The 13,221-nt window shown below is 44.5% G+C and overlaps 1 protein-coding gene across 2 annotated transcripts in view; it reads left to right on the top strand.

Annotated features, from left to right (window-relative positions):
• PHACTR3 (phosphatase and actin regulator 3) overlaps positions 1-13,221 on the top strand; it is a 628,269-nt gene that overhangs the window by 519,160 nt on the left and 95,888 nt on the right. The window lies entirely within an intron of this gene.

Genomic DNA, 13,221 nt, shown 5'->3' with positions numbered 1-13,221 from the left:
TGCTTCCAGTCTAGGGTCTTAGCCTTGGGCAAGGCAACTGTTATTAAGTGGTACAAGAGCGTCTACCAGATGGAAGCAAAGCTGCTTGATTAGTTTTTTAGGACATACATCATTGTGGTGCCAGAGGGCCGAGTTTGAGAAATATTTGTCAACTGTGGTAATGGGTTCCAGAGTAGAAAAGTGGATCAGGCTAGATGGCAGGACATGCTCTACCTCTGGGAGAGGGATTACCTCAGTGCAGATGGAATCTCAGATTTTAGGTATTTTGTTCCAGAAAAAGAGTACATCATCATCACATATTTAGTTGGAGGATTAAAAGTAGAAAACATAGAGCAAGGTGATTGGAATCATCTCACAATATGAAAACGTTTTTTAGATTGTAAGCAGATGAAATGAGGCGGGAGAAGTAAAGTTTCTTTGCCTTCTGGATTTTTTGCTTGCTTACATATATCCATCTGAGTCACATAGTGATTTTTGGAATCAGACGAGGAATCTAATGTGGTGTCTGGCAAGTAGCTTGGTGTTGTGATATGGGTTAAGCATGGAGTGATGTGGTGTTATATGATACAGAGTGATTTAGTGTTGGTTAGGTGCAATGTGCTTGTGTGATGTGATGTGATGGTGAATGGCGGGGATGATGTGGTATGGTTGGATGTGTTTGGTGATTTTAGACGCTATGGTGTAGTGTGATTTGGTTTAGTACGATTTGCTGAAAGGTGGCATACAATAGTAAGGTATGTTATGCTGGGGTGAGAAGAGATGATGTTTTGTGTACAGCACTATGGTGCAAAGTGGCACGGGACGGTGTACTGTGAAAATGTGTTTTGTAGTATACTTAAATTCAGTGTGCTGTTTGATAGTCTGAAGTGGTAATGTATTGTGAGATGTGATGTTTTATGATGAGAGGTAATGTGATGTTGTAGGAGGCTGGCCTGGCTTGTAGTGGGTACCAGAGGTACTTACACCTTGTGCCAGGTCCAGTTATCCCTTATTAGTGTAGAAGAGGTGTTTCTAGCAGCTTAGGCTGATAGAAGGTAGCTATGGCAAAGCAGCTTAGGCTGAACTAGGAGACATGTAAAGCTCCTACTATACCACTGGTGTCATATGCACATTATAAGAAAACACAATACACAGATATGCTAAAAGTAAAAGTATCTCAGTGAGTACCCTCAGTATGAGGATGAGAAATATACACAAGATATATGTACACAACCCACAATTATGCAAATAATAGCAAAAGGAAGTAATGCAAGCAATGTAAAGTTACAGTAGATTGCAATAGGAGCACATAGGTATAGGGGCAACACAAACCATATACTCCAAAAGTGGAATGCGAACCACGAATGGACCCCAAACCTATGTGAGCTTGTAGAGGGTCACTGGGACTATAAGAAAACAGTGAGGGTTAGAAAAATAGCCTATCCCAAGACCCTGTAAGGTAGGTGTAAAGTGCACCTACAACCCCCAGAGAGCACAGAAGTCGTGATAGGGGGATTCTGCAAGGAAAACCAACACCAGCAATGCAACAACTGTGGATTTCCGGACCTGAGTACCTGTAAGACAAGGAGACCAAGTCCAAGAGTCGCGACAGTGTCGAGAGTGGGCAGGAGCCCAGGAAATGCCAGCTGAGGGTGCAAGGAAGCTGCCACCAGATGGAAGAAGCTTAGTGTTTTGCAAAAACGAAGAGGACTAGGAACTTTCCCTTTGGAGGATGGATGTCCCACATCGTGAAGAAGCTTGCAGAGATGTTGCCACGCAGAAAGACCGCAAACAAGCCTTGCTAGCTGCAAGGGTCGGGGTTAGGGTTTTTGGATGCTGCTGTGGCCCAGGGGGGACCAGGATGTCGCCACTTGGATGAGGGAGACAGAGGGGGCACCCAGCAAGTCAGGGAGCCCTCACAGAAGCAGGCAGCACCCGCAGAAGTACCTGAACAGGCACTTAGAAGAAAAGTGAACCGGAGTCCACCCGAAGTCACAAAAGGGAGTCCCACGGCACCGGAGGACAACTCAGAAGGTTGTGCACTGCAGGTTAGAGTGTTGGAGACCCAGGCTTGGCTGTGCACGAAGGAAATCCTGGAAGAGTGCACAGGAGCCGGAGCAGTTGCAAATCACGCAGTACCCAGCAATGCAGTCTAGCGTGGGGAAGCAAGGACTTACCTCCACCAAACTTGGACTGAAGAGTCACTGGACTGTGGGAGTCACTTGGACAGAGTTGCTGAGTTCCAGGGACCACGCTCGTCGTGCTGAGAGGGGACACAGAGGACCGGTGATGCAGTCTTTTGGTGCCTGCGGTTGCAGAGGGAAGATTCCGTCTACCCACGGGAGATTTCTTCAGAGCTCCTGGTGCAAGAAGGAGGCAGGCTACCCCCAGAGCATGCACCACCAGGAAACAGTCGAGAAAGCCGGCAGGATGAAGCGATACAAGGTTGCTAGTAGTCGTCTGGCTACTTTGTTGCGGTTTTGCAGGCGTCCTGAGCTGTCAGCGGTCGATCCTTTGGCAGAAGTTGAAGAGGGAGATGCAGAGGAACTGTGGTGAGCTCTTGCATTCGTTATCTGGTGAGATTCCCCAAAGCAGAGACCCTAAATAGCCAGAAAAGGAGGTTTGGCTACCTAGGAAGGAGGATTGGCTACTAACAGAGGTAAGAGCCTATCAGAAGGAGTCTATGATGTCACCTCCTGGCACTGGCCACTCAGAGCAGTCCAGTGTGCCAGCAACACCTCTGTTTCCAAGATGGCAGAGGTCTGGGGCACACTGGAGGAGCTCTGGGCACCTCCCCTGGGAGGTGCAGGTCAGGGGAGTGGTCACTCCCCTTTCCTTTGTCCAGTTTCGCGCCAGAGCGAGGCTGGGGGATCCCTGAACCGGTGTAGAGTGGCTTATGCAGAGATGGGCAGCATCTGTGCCCATCAAAGCATTTCCAGAGGCTCGGGGAGGCTACTCCTCCCCAGCCTTCACACGTATTTCCAAACGGAGAGGGTGTTACACCCTCTCTCAGAGGAAATCCTTTGTTCTGCCTTCCCGGGCCAGGGCTGCCTGGACCCCAGGAGGGCAGAAACCTGTCTGAGGGGTTGGCAGCAGCTGCAGTGGAGACCCCAGAAAGGCAGTTTGGCAGTACCCGAGTTCTGTGCTAGAGACCCGGGGGATCATTGAATTGTCTCCCCAGTGCCAGAATGACATTGGGGTGACAATTCCATGATCTTAGACATGTTACATGGCCATGTTCGGAGTTACCATTGTGACGCTATACATAGGTAGTGACCTATGTATAGTGCACCCGTGTAAGGGTGTCCCCGCACTCACAAGGTCCGGGGAATTTGCCCTGAATGATGTGGGGGCACCTTGGCTAGTGCCAGGGTGCCCACACACTAAGTAACTTTGCACCCAACCTTCACAAGGTGAAGGTTAGATATATAGGTGACTTATAAGTTACTTAAGTGCTGTGGTAAATGGCTATGAAATAACGTGGACGTTATTTCACTCAGGCTGCACTGGCAGGCCTGTGTTAGAATTGTCAGATCTCCCTATGGGTGGCAAAAGAAATGCTGCAGCCCATAGCGATCTCCTGGAACCCCAACACCCTGGATAGCTCAGTACCATATACTAGGGAATTATATGGGTGTACCAGTATGCCAATGTAAATTGGTGAAATTGGTCACTAGCCTGTTAGTGACAATTTGGAAAGCAGAGAGAGCATAACCACTGAGGTTCTGGTTAGCAGAGCCTCAGTGAGGCAGTTAGTCATCACACAGGGAACACATACAGGGCACATACTTATGAGCACTGGGGCCCTGCCTGGCAGGGTCCCAGTGACACATAGTCTAAAACAACATATATACAGTGAAATATGGGGGTAACATGCCAGGCAAGATGGTACTTTCCTACAGATGTGCTATGGGTTGATGTGGTGTTTTGCTGCAGTAGTGTGCTCCGTCATCATTAGTGAAGTGATGCGTTGTCTGGGCTAATACAATATTAAACTTGCTGCTCATCTCTTAAGGCAATATTTGAATTTTAGGTTATGCCTGTGTATGAGCAATTCATGGTATGGCTGTGTATGTATGTGCGAATAAACATAAATGTCTGTGTGTACATGTGGTACAGGTGTGTGTGCATAGGTGCTTGTGTGTATGCGTTTATAGTTTTTCTTTCCTCAGTTGGTCTGCTGTCATTTGATATCACCTGTTAAAGTAGTTTCTCTGTATAATTCTGCCATGACTTCCTGTCATCCTGTGAAAATTGTTCTCCTGCTATGTTGTCCTGATGTTACCATGAATTAGTCTGCAGCGAGGTGTATTCATTTGCTTGACGCAAATGCACACTGCCATGCAGGAACGCAATGCACCGCTGAAATCGCTGCCAACTAGTGCTACACCAACGCTGTAGAAGGATGGCCATCTATGTAGTATGCAAAGCTAGGCACACTATGCAGGGGGTCCATGCAACCACACATTGGTTTACAGGGGTAAAAACAAGATCACCTAATGCTCTAATTTTTTAGGTAGCTTGGTCAAGCAATTAGGTCAATCTTGGAGAAGTGCAAAGCTTATGCGTCATTTTTTGATGCAAAAGTAGTGCAAAGTTACAAAATACAGTTGTCTTTTATAAGTTTGCACCGCTTTTGCGTCAAAAAACAGCACAAATGCGGCGCTTAAAAAAGTATAAATATGGGCCTTATTGTACTCACAGCATCAATCTTCAACTCACACACTCAAAGAAATAACTTGATACCAATTTATAAAAATACTTCAGATTTGTATGTAATTTTTAAGACCAAGATTATCAACATTGGTTAAGTACTTTTGGAGATATTAATTTTTGAAGTTCAATAAAAATAGTATTTTAGTCATAATTACGTACCAAAGGAATCAAAGGAAGATCACTGTAAAGATCACTCTTTCACACCTCCTTTTGATATCCACTTTTATTGGGAGTAGGTTGTATCATGACATCTTCAGCACAGCTCCACCTTTCAGTCTTCTCTCCTTCAAGCCTTCTCCTGAGTGTCCCTGTTGCATTTGACTTCACTGCCTACATCATCACATTCCAGCCTTCACTAGTCACATCTTTACAGGTTATCTTCACACATCTCCCCCTCACAATACATAATTAACATAATAAGCATAATAACATTTTTCTCCTGGATCTTAAAAAGAAACAATATACATCAACGGTAACTAATAATAAAACCTAAATGTCTCACCAAAGATGAAACAGAATTTGTTAATTTAACTATTTATTTCATGCACACTTCCCATATTCCATGATGAGCCGTTTTCCATGACTACCACATTTTGTTTAACATCCTTCACCAACTTAGGAGCAGAATATCTGCTATCCCCTTTTAAGACAATTCCGCCTTTCCTTGTCACCACCCAATCATCCCTTTGTATGTGACAACGTTTCACACCCATTCTTTTATTTATAATGTTGGATGTTCTTCCTTTGCATTATTTCAACTTTTTCTTTTACCATTTCTCTATCCACTATTACTGTTCCTTTTGTTTTTAAGCACTTTGGACACTCTTTCACACCTGGCTCTCTCCCTTTTAAAGATACAAACGGTGACACTCCTGTTATTGAATGTGGAGTTGTACGGTATGTCAACATCATTTTGTTCAGCTCCCTTCTCCAAGGAAGACGATTGGCCAATGATAACTGAATATTCTCCATCACTTTACGATTTACCCTTTCTACCAAACCATTGGCCTGTGGGTGGAACAGAGCAACTCTTTCATGGACGATTCCCATCTTCTGTAAATAATCAGTCATCTCTAATGACACAAATTGTACGCCATTGTCCGATACAATTGTTTTGAGAATCCCTTCCTCCATGAACGTTTCTTCAAAGAATTCTATAACTTTCGAAGTATTTACCTGATCCACTAATTTGACAACAAACCAATTAGTGTGATAATCCACCAACAACGTTATGTGCCTACTCCTCGCACCCAGCCTGGTTACCGGACCAATAAAATCTACAGCCAGCTTTTCCAAAGGTCCGCCTGGAAACTTCATAGGCGCTAATGGAGTTTGCCTTATTACTTTAGTTTTATCGCTATTGGCACATGCAACACAATTCTTCACTGTTTCCTCCACTTGCTTATCAATCACTGGCCATCAAAATGACTGTCTTACATTTCTCTTCATCATTCCTCAACCTAAATGCCCTTGATGAGTAATATCAATGATGTTTTTTCGCACACCTTCTGGAGGAACAATTTGATCTCTTTTCACCCATCTCCCATTCTGTATGCTTAACTGATCTCTGACTATGAAATAACTAGCCACATCACTATTCTGTTCATGCTCACTCCGCCACCCATTGACCACTTTAACCTCCACTCTCCTCATAACTGGATCACTCGCTTTCGCACTCTCCCACTCATGTACACTCACGGCCAGCTCTCCCAAAACCGTTTCTATGATACTTTAAATTTTTCCTTCAACAACCTCATCCACTTTTATTGCCATTCTTGAAAGATAATCTGCCACCACACTTCTGTTTCCTTTCACAAACTCTATATCAAAGTTGTAATACATCACAGACAACAACCACCTAGAAACATGTGGTGTAACGTTACCTTCCAATCCACGTCCACCTTTAAAAATATATGTTAACGGCTTATGATCTGTCCTTAATCTGAAAGGTATTCCCCACAAGTAAAATCTAAAATGATTGATTCCCCATCAACAAGCTAAGGCCTCCCTTTCTATCACGAAGTACGAAACCTCCGCACCCTGCAGTCTTCTTGAAGCAAACCCAACTACATATTCTTCTCCTTCTAAAAACCTCCAGTTTTCCGCTGGAAAGAAAATAAGTACAAAAAGATCTTACATCACTTTTTTTGCTGCAAACATCATAGTAAATATACCCCTAGATTTTCTGAGAGCGTCATGCTGGGAGTAACACTTCCATCTATAAGAAAAAACTCTTGCCAGACTCTGCTTCCAGTAATCTTGCACCAGAGTCACAAGGATCTCATTTAACTCCAACAAAACACATCTTTGGATCTGTTTACAAATGCGCTGAAACAAGCTTTTAACATAAATTGCCCACAACACACTTTTTCCCCCACTGCCTCACATCCGTAACCTGGTATATCATATAGCATTAAAAAACTCATGGAAAATGAGAAAGCATAGGAATATCATCCCTAACGTTAACGCCTAAACACACAACATCTGACACTGTTGAACATACAATAGGTTCATACTTTCAAACCCTTATCAGTCCACATCAGTTTCACCCTCAGTGACTTGCAAAAACTCCCAACAACATAGGGGCTTATTTACAAGACCCTGTGGGTCAGGGCAGTGCAGCAAGTGTCTTGCTGCACTGCCCTGCGCCACGGGAAAGGGAAGAAATGCGCTGTATCTACATGGTATGGTGCATTTCTGTCCACTTCCCCTGAGCTGGCGCTAAAATTAGCTGCCTAACGCCAATGCAGGCACCCTTACACCGTAGTGCAAGGGTGCCTGCGTTGCAGGGAATGATTGTTTCTGTCCAGGAAGGTGTCCCTTCCTGCACCTAAACAGTCATTAATTGTGGTTTGCTTTTTCTATGTGTGCTGCATAATGCAGCACACATAGAAAAGCGAAAACGAGGAGAACAAAAGTATTTCCCCTCGTTGCGTCACTCTAATGCCATCCTTACGGTGGTGTTAATTTTTGGTGCTGCCTCAGATTTATGATTTCTCGTAAATCTGGGCAGTGCGAAAAGCAATGGGTGTTGCGTGGAAATCCCCAGAGCAACATCCATTGCACATCCCTCTGCCGCAGAAAACCCAAAGTGGCTTACCACTGCATTGTAAATGTGGAAATTGGCACAGCGCCACCAGAGTGTCACTGAAAGTGACGCTCTGGTGCCGCGAGGGACTTGTAAATAAGCCCCATAGTCTCTCCTCCATGCTGGACTCAAAGAAATGAGCGCCTACCCAAATTCTAGAGAGCACCCTGTAAGGCTCTGACCAAGGACTCTGCTTTTCTTAATCCTTTTCTCTGTTAGATACTCTTTTCCTTTCAATTGTCAATTCACCTTTAGACCGACAATAACCAAATCTTTTTACCTTTTGACGTTTACACCCCAGATCAAGTCACACATCTTAGACTGCTTCATTGTCACCTGAGATTGGGTGACATTGTGGTGGCATTATGGTCACTCAAGCAGAATTCTTCTAAAACTCTGTCCTTATACTTTCATTCCTCCTCGGCGTGCACCTTCCTCGCTGACGCTATCCACGTTCATCCAAATGCTCTACAATTTGCCACATGGGCCAGAAACCACCTTCTAGTCAAATGAAAGACTTCAAACCCAACACTGCCCGAGTATGAGCCAAGCAGGGGATTTAACATACTTAAAACATGCTCCTGCATGCCATTCAACACAGCAAGCATACTTATCAACTCATTACTATTCAGCAGACTAGACTACTGGGGTTTCTACTTCTAAACAAGGGGCATCATTCAGAGTTTAGAAGAAACTGAAAACTGTAATTTCTGGAGGAAAGTAAATACTGATTTTAATCTTTTCGCTGATCCTTATGGAGGAAATTTAGTCAGGTGATTCTACTCCCTATTTAGACTTTTCGGCAGAAATTTGAGTTTTTCAGATCTCTCCAAAATCCGAATGAAGCCTGAAGTTATAAATGCTTCTACCTGAACTTTTGATTAGCCCCCGAGCCGAGCAAACTGCCGGCAAGCTGACTGGCTGACCTAAAAACATGCTGTAGTAAAACTACTGACTTATGTATGTGAAGCAGTAAATGGTGGCTTCTAGTTACCCCTCTTGGGGGTATCTTTCTTCACATCTACTAGTAATAAAAGGCACAACAACCAGTGCTTAATGTGAGCGTCTGGTTGCAGGTGGGCCCTACTGGCACTGTTTCTTTGGGATTAGCACTTATTTTCATTATCAGACTTTGATCAGGAACAAGAAAGAGCAAAGCAGAAAATAAGGAATGGAAATACTTTTCCCCTTCAGAAAGTAAGAGAGAAAAACAGTAAGAGAGGAGAAAGCAGAGTGGAAAAAGAAACTGCAAGGAGAGAAATTAGCCACAGAGTGGTGGTGAATGAGAGAGACCTGAGGTGGAATAAAGCCTGGACAGCCATGGTATTAGGTAACCCTGACATCTGACATTCGGCAGTACTAGCCACAGGCTTCTGAGGATACCTTTGGGCCCTGAACTAATGTTTTTTACAAATTACACACTGCCAACAACCACAACCTTCTAGTCACATCCACTGCCTCGCGCTATCTCGACATTTTGGTCACCCCACCCACTGGGCCCCGGAACTCCCTCTAAATTCCGTGAACACGTGCTCGCAGATCTCCCGCGTGCACAATTTAGCAGATGACCTTTTTCTAAGGTTAGTGTCTCCCTAACAAGGATGATGACAGCACTTATCTCAAGGCAAGGACACCGAGTCCCACGAGTGACAGGATCAGCTGAGTCAAGCTGCTAAGGTCGCACATGTCCTGGCAGCTTGCAGACATCCAACAGGTGTCTGCTCTGGACAGTTCAGGGGTCCCTGGAGTAAGCATGAATGCAGCAGGTGCACACAGCAAGCTCTCGGGGCTCGGGTCACAGCTGTGAGCTGGTAGACCAGCAACACTGCATTCCATAAAGCAACACTGATATACACTAAATTTTCATTATAAAATGCTAACACCATGACCCTTGTTATTAGTGGTGTGCAGTTTTCTGACCCCTGACAAATCCCTGTTTGTACAGGGATTAGAATTTGAAAGTTGTGGGAGTTTACCGTATCACTTGGTACCACAAAGCCCACAACCATTATTACATTTCGACAGGTCAACCATGCTAGAATTTAAAAGGACAAAAGAATAAAATATTTACATGACATGCTGGTTTTGATGCAGCAAGCAACGAAATCCAAATGTTGTTCCCCAAAAACTGGTGTAATTTATTGTACCCGCTAAATTCCAAACAACAGGGAGTCGGATTTTATCTGGTGATTGGAGCCTTGGCACGACGGGTTAGAAAAGAAAGCAGGAAATCTGCAGCCCGCGGATGCACCCGCTCTCCTTCCTTTTCAAAGTGTCAGGTCTTGTTGAGCCCAGCGGTGCTGCGTACACCGTTCATCCGGTCTGATGTGAGGACACGCCACTAATCTCTGTCCATAAACCAGGGCGCGAGCCGCCTGACGTCTGACGGGGCAGCACGTGCGCAGCAGGTCTGGTGCAAGCTTCACGTCGCGGCGGAGGTTAACTGACCGCCTCCGTGGAGATCTGCGTCGCGGAATGTGTGGTAACCTCTTACAGACGTGACACTGAGAGGTGACGCTTTAAAGTGACTTTTGCACTTTTAGCAAACACAACGGAGACAGCAGGAAGGGAGATGGCCCGGAGTGAATGAGGCACAAGGACGAGCTACTGAGGAAAGGGAAGGAAGGTTCCCTCCCATTGAATCTGAGTCGTAAACGTTTTTCTTACCAAAAAAGGGAACTGACAAAAGTAAAATCTAGAGAAGTGACCGAGACACTGAAGGCAGACGTCTCGCTGTGGCGCAGCTCGAGATCATTTTGAATGCTCGATCCCAAAACGAGCTGATTCGTTATGTGGTTTCCGCTTGCCACCTTCTCTGTCCTCATGCGCCAAGAATGAAAGAATCTGGCATATTTACAAGCCCCTTGCTCCACATTAGCACCCCCATAGCATCATATTTTTTTAACGGTAAGGTAGCATTAAGGAGTCCTTTCTCTCATGCCGTAATTACATTGTACAACTTTTTAAACCCTTGTGACACTTTATTCCTGCATCAGGCATAATGTATGCACGGGGGACGTTCAGGTGCAGGAATGCCTGAAAAAATGGCTCAGTGAAATTTGCAACATTTCACTGCACCATTTTTTCTGTTATTTTTAATGTCTGCTCAGAGCTGGCGTTAAAATGACGCAACCATTATATTCAATGGACCTCTCTGTGCTTTTCTCCACTAGCATCAACATTTTTGACGCTAATGTGGCAATGTGACACAATAGCGTCAAAATGTTGACACTATTGTGCTAAGGACCACCACGGTACACCGTATTCTAAATACAGCACACACACGGTGTTGTTAGGTGCCGTTAGGGGGGGGCGCAAGAAAAGTGGTGCATCATTTATGACGTACCACTTTCTTGTAAATATGCCCCTGGGGGAGATTTACAAACATTTTGTGCTGGGTTAGCGTCACAAAAGTGACTCTAACCAGCACAAAATGGGGTTTACTTACAAGCCCCTTGCGCAACCGTAGCATAAATTTTTTGTGACACTGCGGCGGTGCAAGCAGTCCCCTACACGCCGCCACATTTACAAAATGGCGCAAACGGACCATTGCACCACATTATACCTGCGGCAGATATAATGTATGAGGGTGGGTGTTCCAATGTTAAAAACCTTGAAGAACTGGCGCTGTGACATTTACTATATTTCACTGCTCCATTCTGTGCCTCCACAGCGTCACTTTTTAAATGCCTGCTCAGGGCATTATATTGGTGTACATGGGCATTTCAATGCAACCACCCATGCCTTTTGATGGAAAACACTATCTACAAACAAAGGTAGAGAGGGTTTTGTGCCATTTGAAAGCAGGAGTTAAAAGGAGAAATGTTCTAATTTCTCCTTTCTTTTCCGACTTTGCATGCTTGCTGCACTGTGCAGCACACATACAAAGTAGGAAACGTTTTAAAATGTGTCTAAGCATAGTATTTTGTACTGGAAAGGTACCCTTCCAGTACAAAACCTGTGGTAGACTCATGCAGACACCCTTGCACTATGGCACAAAGATGTGTGTGTGGCGCACGGCTCTAAATGCAGTGCCAGTGCTAGAGAGAGGGGAGGACAGAGCCATATCTCTCTAGATATGGTGCTATCCAGCTCCCTCCCTGTCACTCAAAGCAGGACAACATTTTTGGCTGCTGCTCTGCGTTTCATGCCTTTTCTGTAAATCTGGGCCAGAGCATTAATCTTTATTGTAAAAAAGGAGAGAGAAAGATATACTCACCTAGTGGCTAAATTGAACGCTGTGAAATCAGAAAACCTGGGATCAATCTCTGTTTCTCAGCATGACCACATGTGTGATCCTAGTCAAATATTTTACTCGACCAAGCTGTGCGCCGTAGAACAACCTCTTGTGCTGGATTTAATAGACGTTTGTTGCTCCATCTTTAATGAGACTCTAGCCCACTCACAGGGTATAAATGGCAAGTCACTTATCTCTTAGTTTTTGTTGTTAGGGCAGGGTGGGGTGGGATCGTTTCGAAATACAGGTTTAAAATTTGTGGGCCAGATATACAGCACATTTTACCAGTTTCAAACGTCCCACTACGTCGTTTGTGACCTGTAAAATGCATTTTGGCATGTACCAATCCTATTTTGAGAGTCGGTAACCTATCACCGACTCACAAAATAGGGTGTGTGAGTCGCTTTTAGGAAGGGGTGTGTAAAGGGAGTCTCTTCCTAATAGCGAGTGGCAGGGCCATGTACAAATGTTTTGTGACCAGAATGTGGTTGCAAAATATTTGCAAATTACCACCAATTTCAAATTGGTGGTATGCCATTTGCAAACGTAAAGGGGCCCCCAAGGAACCCCTTCCTTTTGTGAATGGGGACACCAACATTTTTAAGAGCATGCATGAAAAGAAAACTTTTCATTTTAATTTTTGAAATGCATCCCGTTCCTTTAAGGAAAACGGGCTGCATTAGAAAAAAAAAACCTGCTTTATTTAAAAAGCTGTCACAGACATGATGGTCTGCTGACCCCAGCAGGCCACCATCCCTGGGAGTGTCGGCCATTCCCAATGGGTCCCAAATTGCAGCATGTCTAATAAATAGTCATTCCCTTGCGACCCATTTGGGGATCACAAACAGTGTCTCAGATGTTGTTGTACATCAGAGTTTGCGACTCGCAATTGGCGAAATGCTAAGATTTGCAATTTGCTAATTGAAACCTCTTATGGTGGTACATCTGGCCCTTTCACTTTTATTGCAGTGATATAATTTTGTTTCTGTCGTACTAAGGTGAAATGCTTCTTGATGCTAAAGAAATTCACTTTTTTTAGAATTTTGAAGACACCTTATCATGTTTTCACATAATGTTTATTGCACAACATACATTCCAAACATTTTCATGGCTCGGCTCTTACAACTAAGCAAAACGCTTGATTGAGCTAGAGCTCGGCTCTCCTGCTAGGCTGCTGGCTCTTCCAACTCTAAAATTCCAC

Source organism: Pleurodeles waltl, chromosome 7 (assembly GCF_031143425.1).
Source record: "Pleurodeles waltl isolate 20211129_DDA chromosome 7, aPleWal1.hap1.20221129, whole genome shotgun sequence".
Taxonomy (NCBI): domain Eukaryota; kingdom Metazoa; phylum Chordata; class Amphibia; order Caudata; family Salamandridae; genus Pleurodeles; species Pleurodeles waltl.
This window is presented reverse-complemented; position numbering and strand designations above follow the sequence as displayed.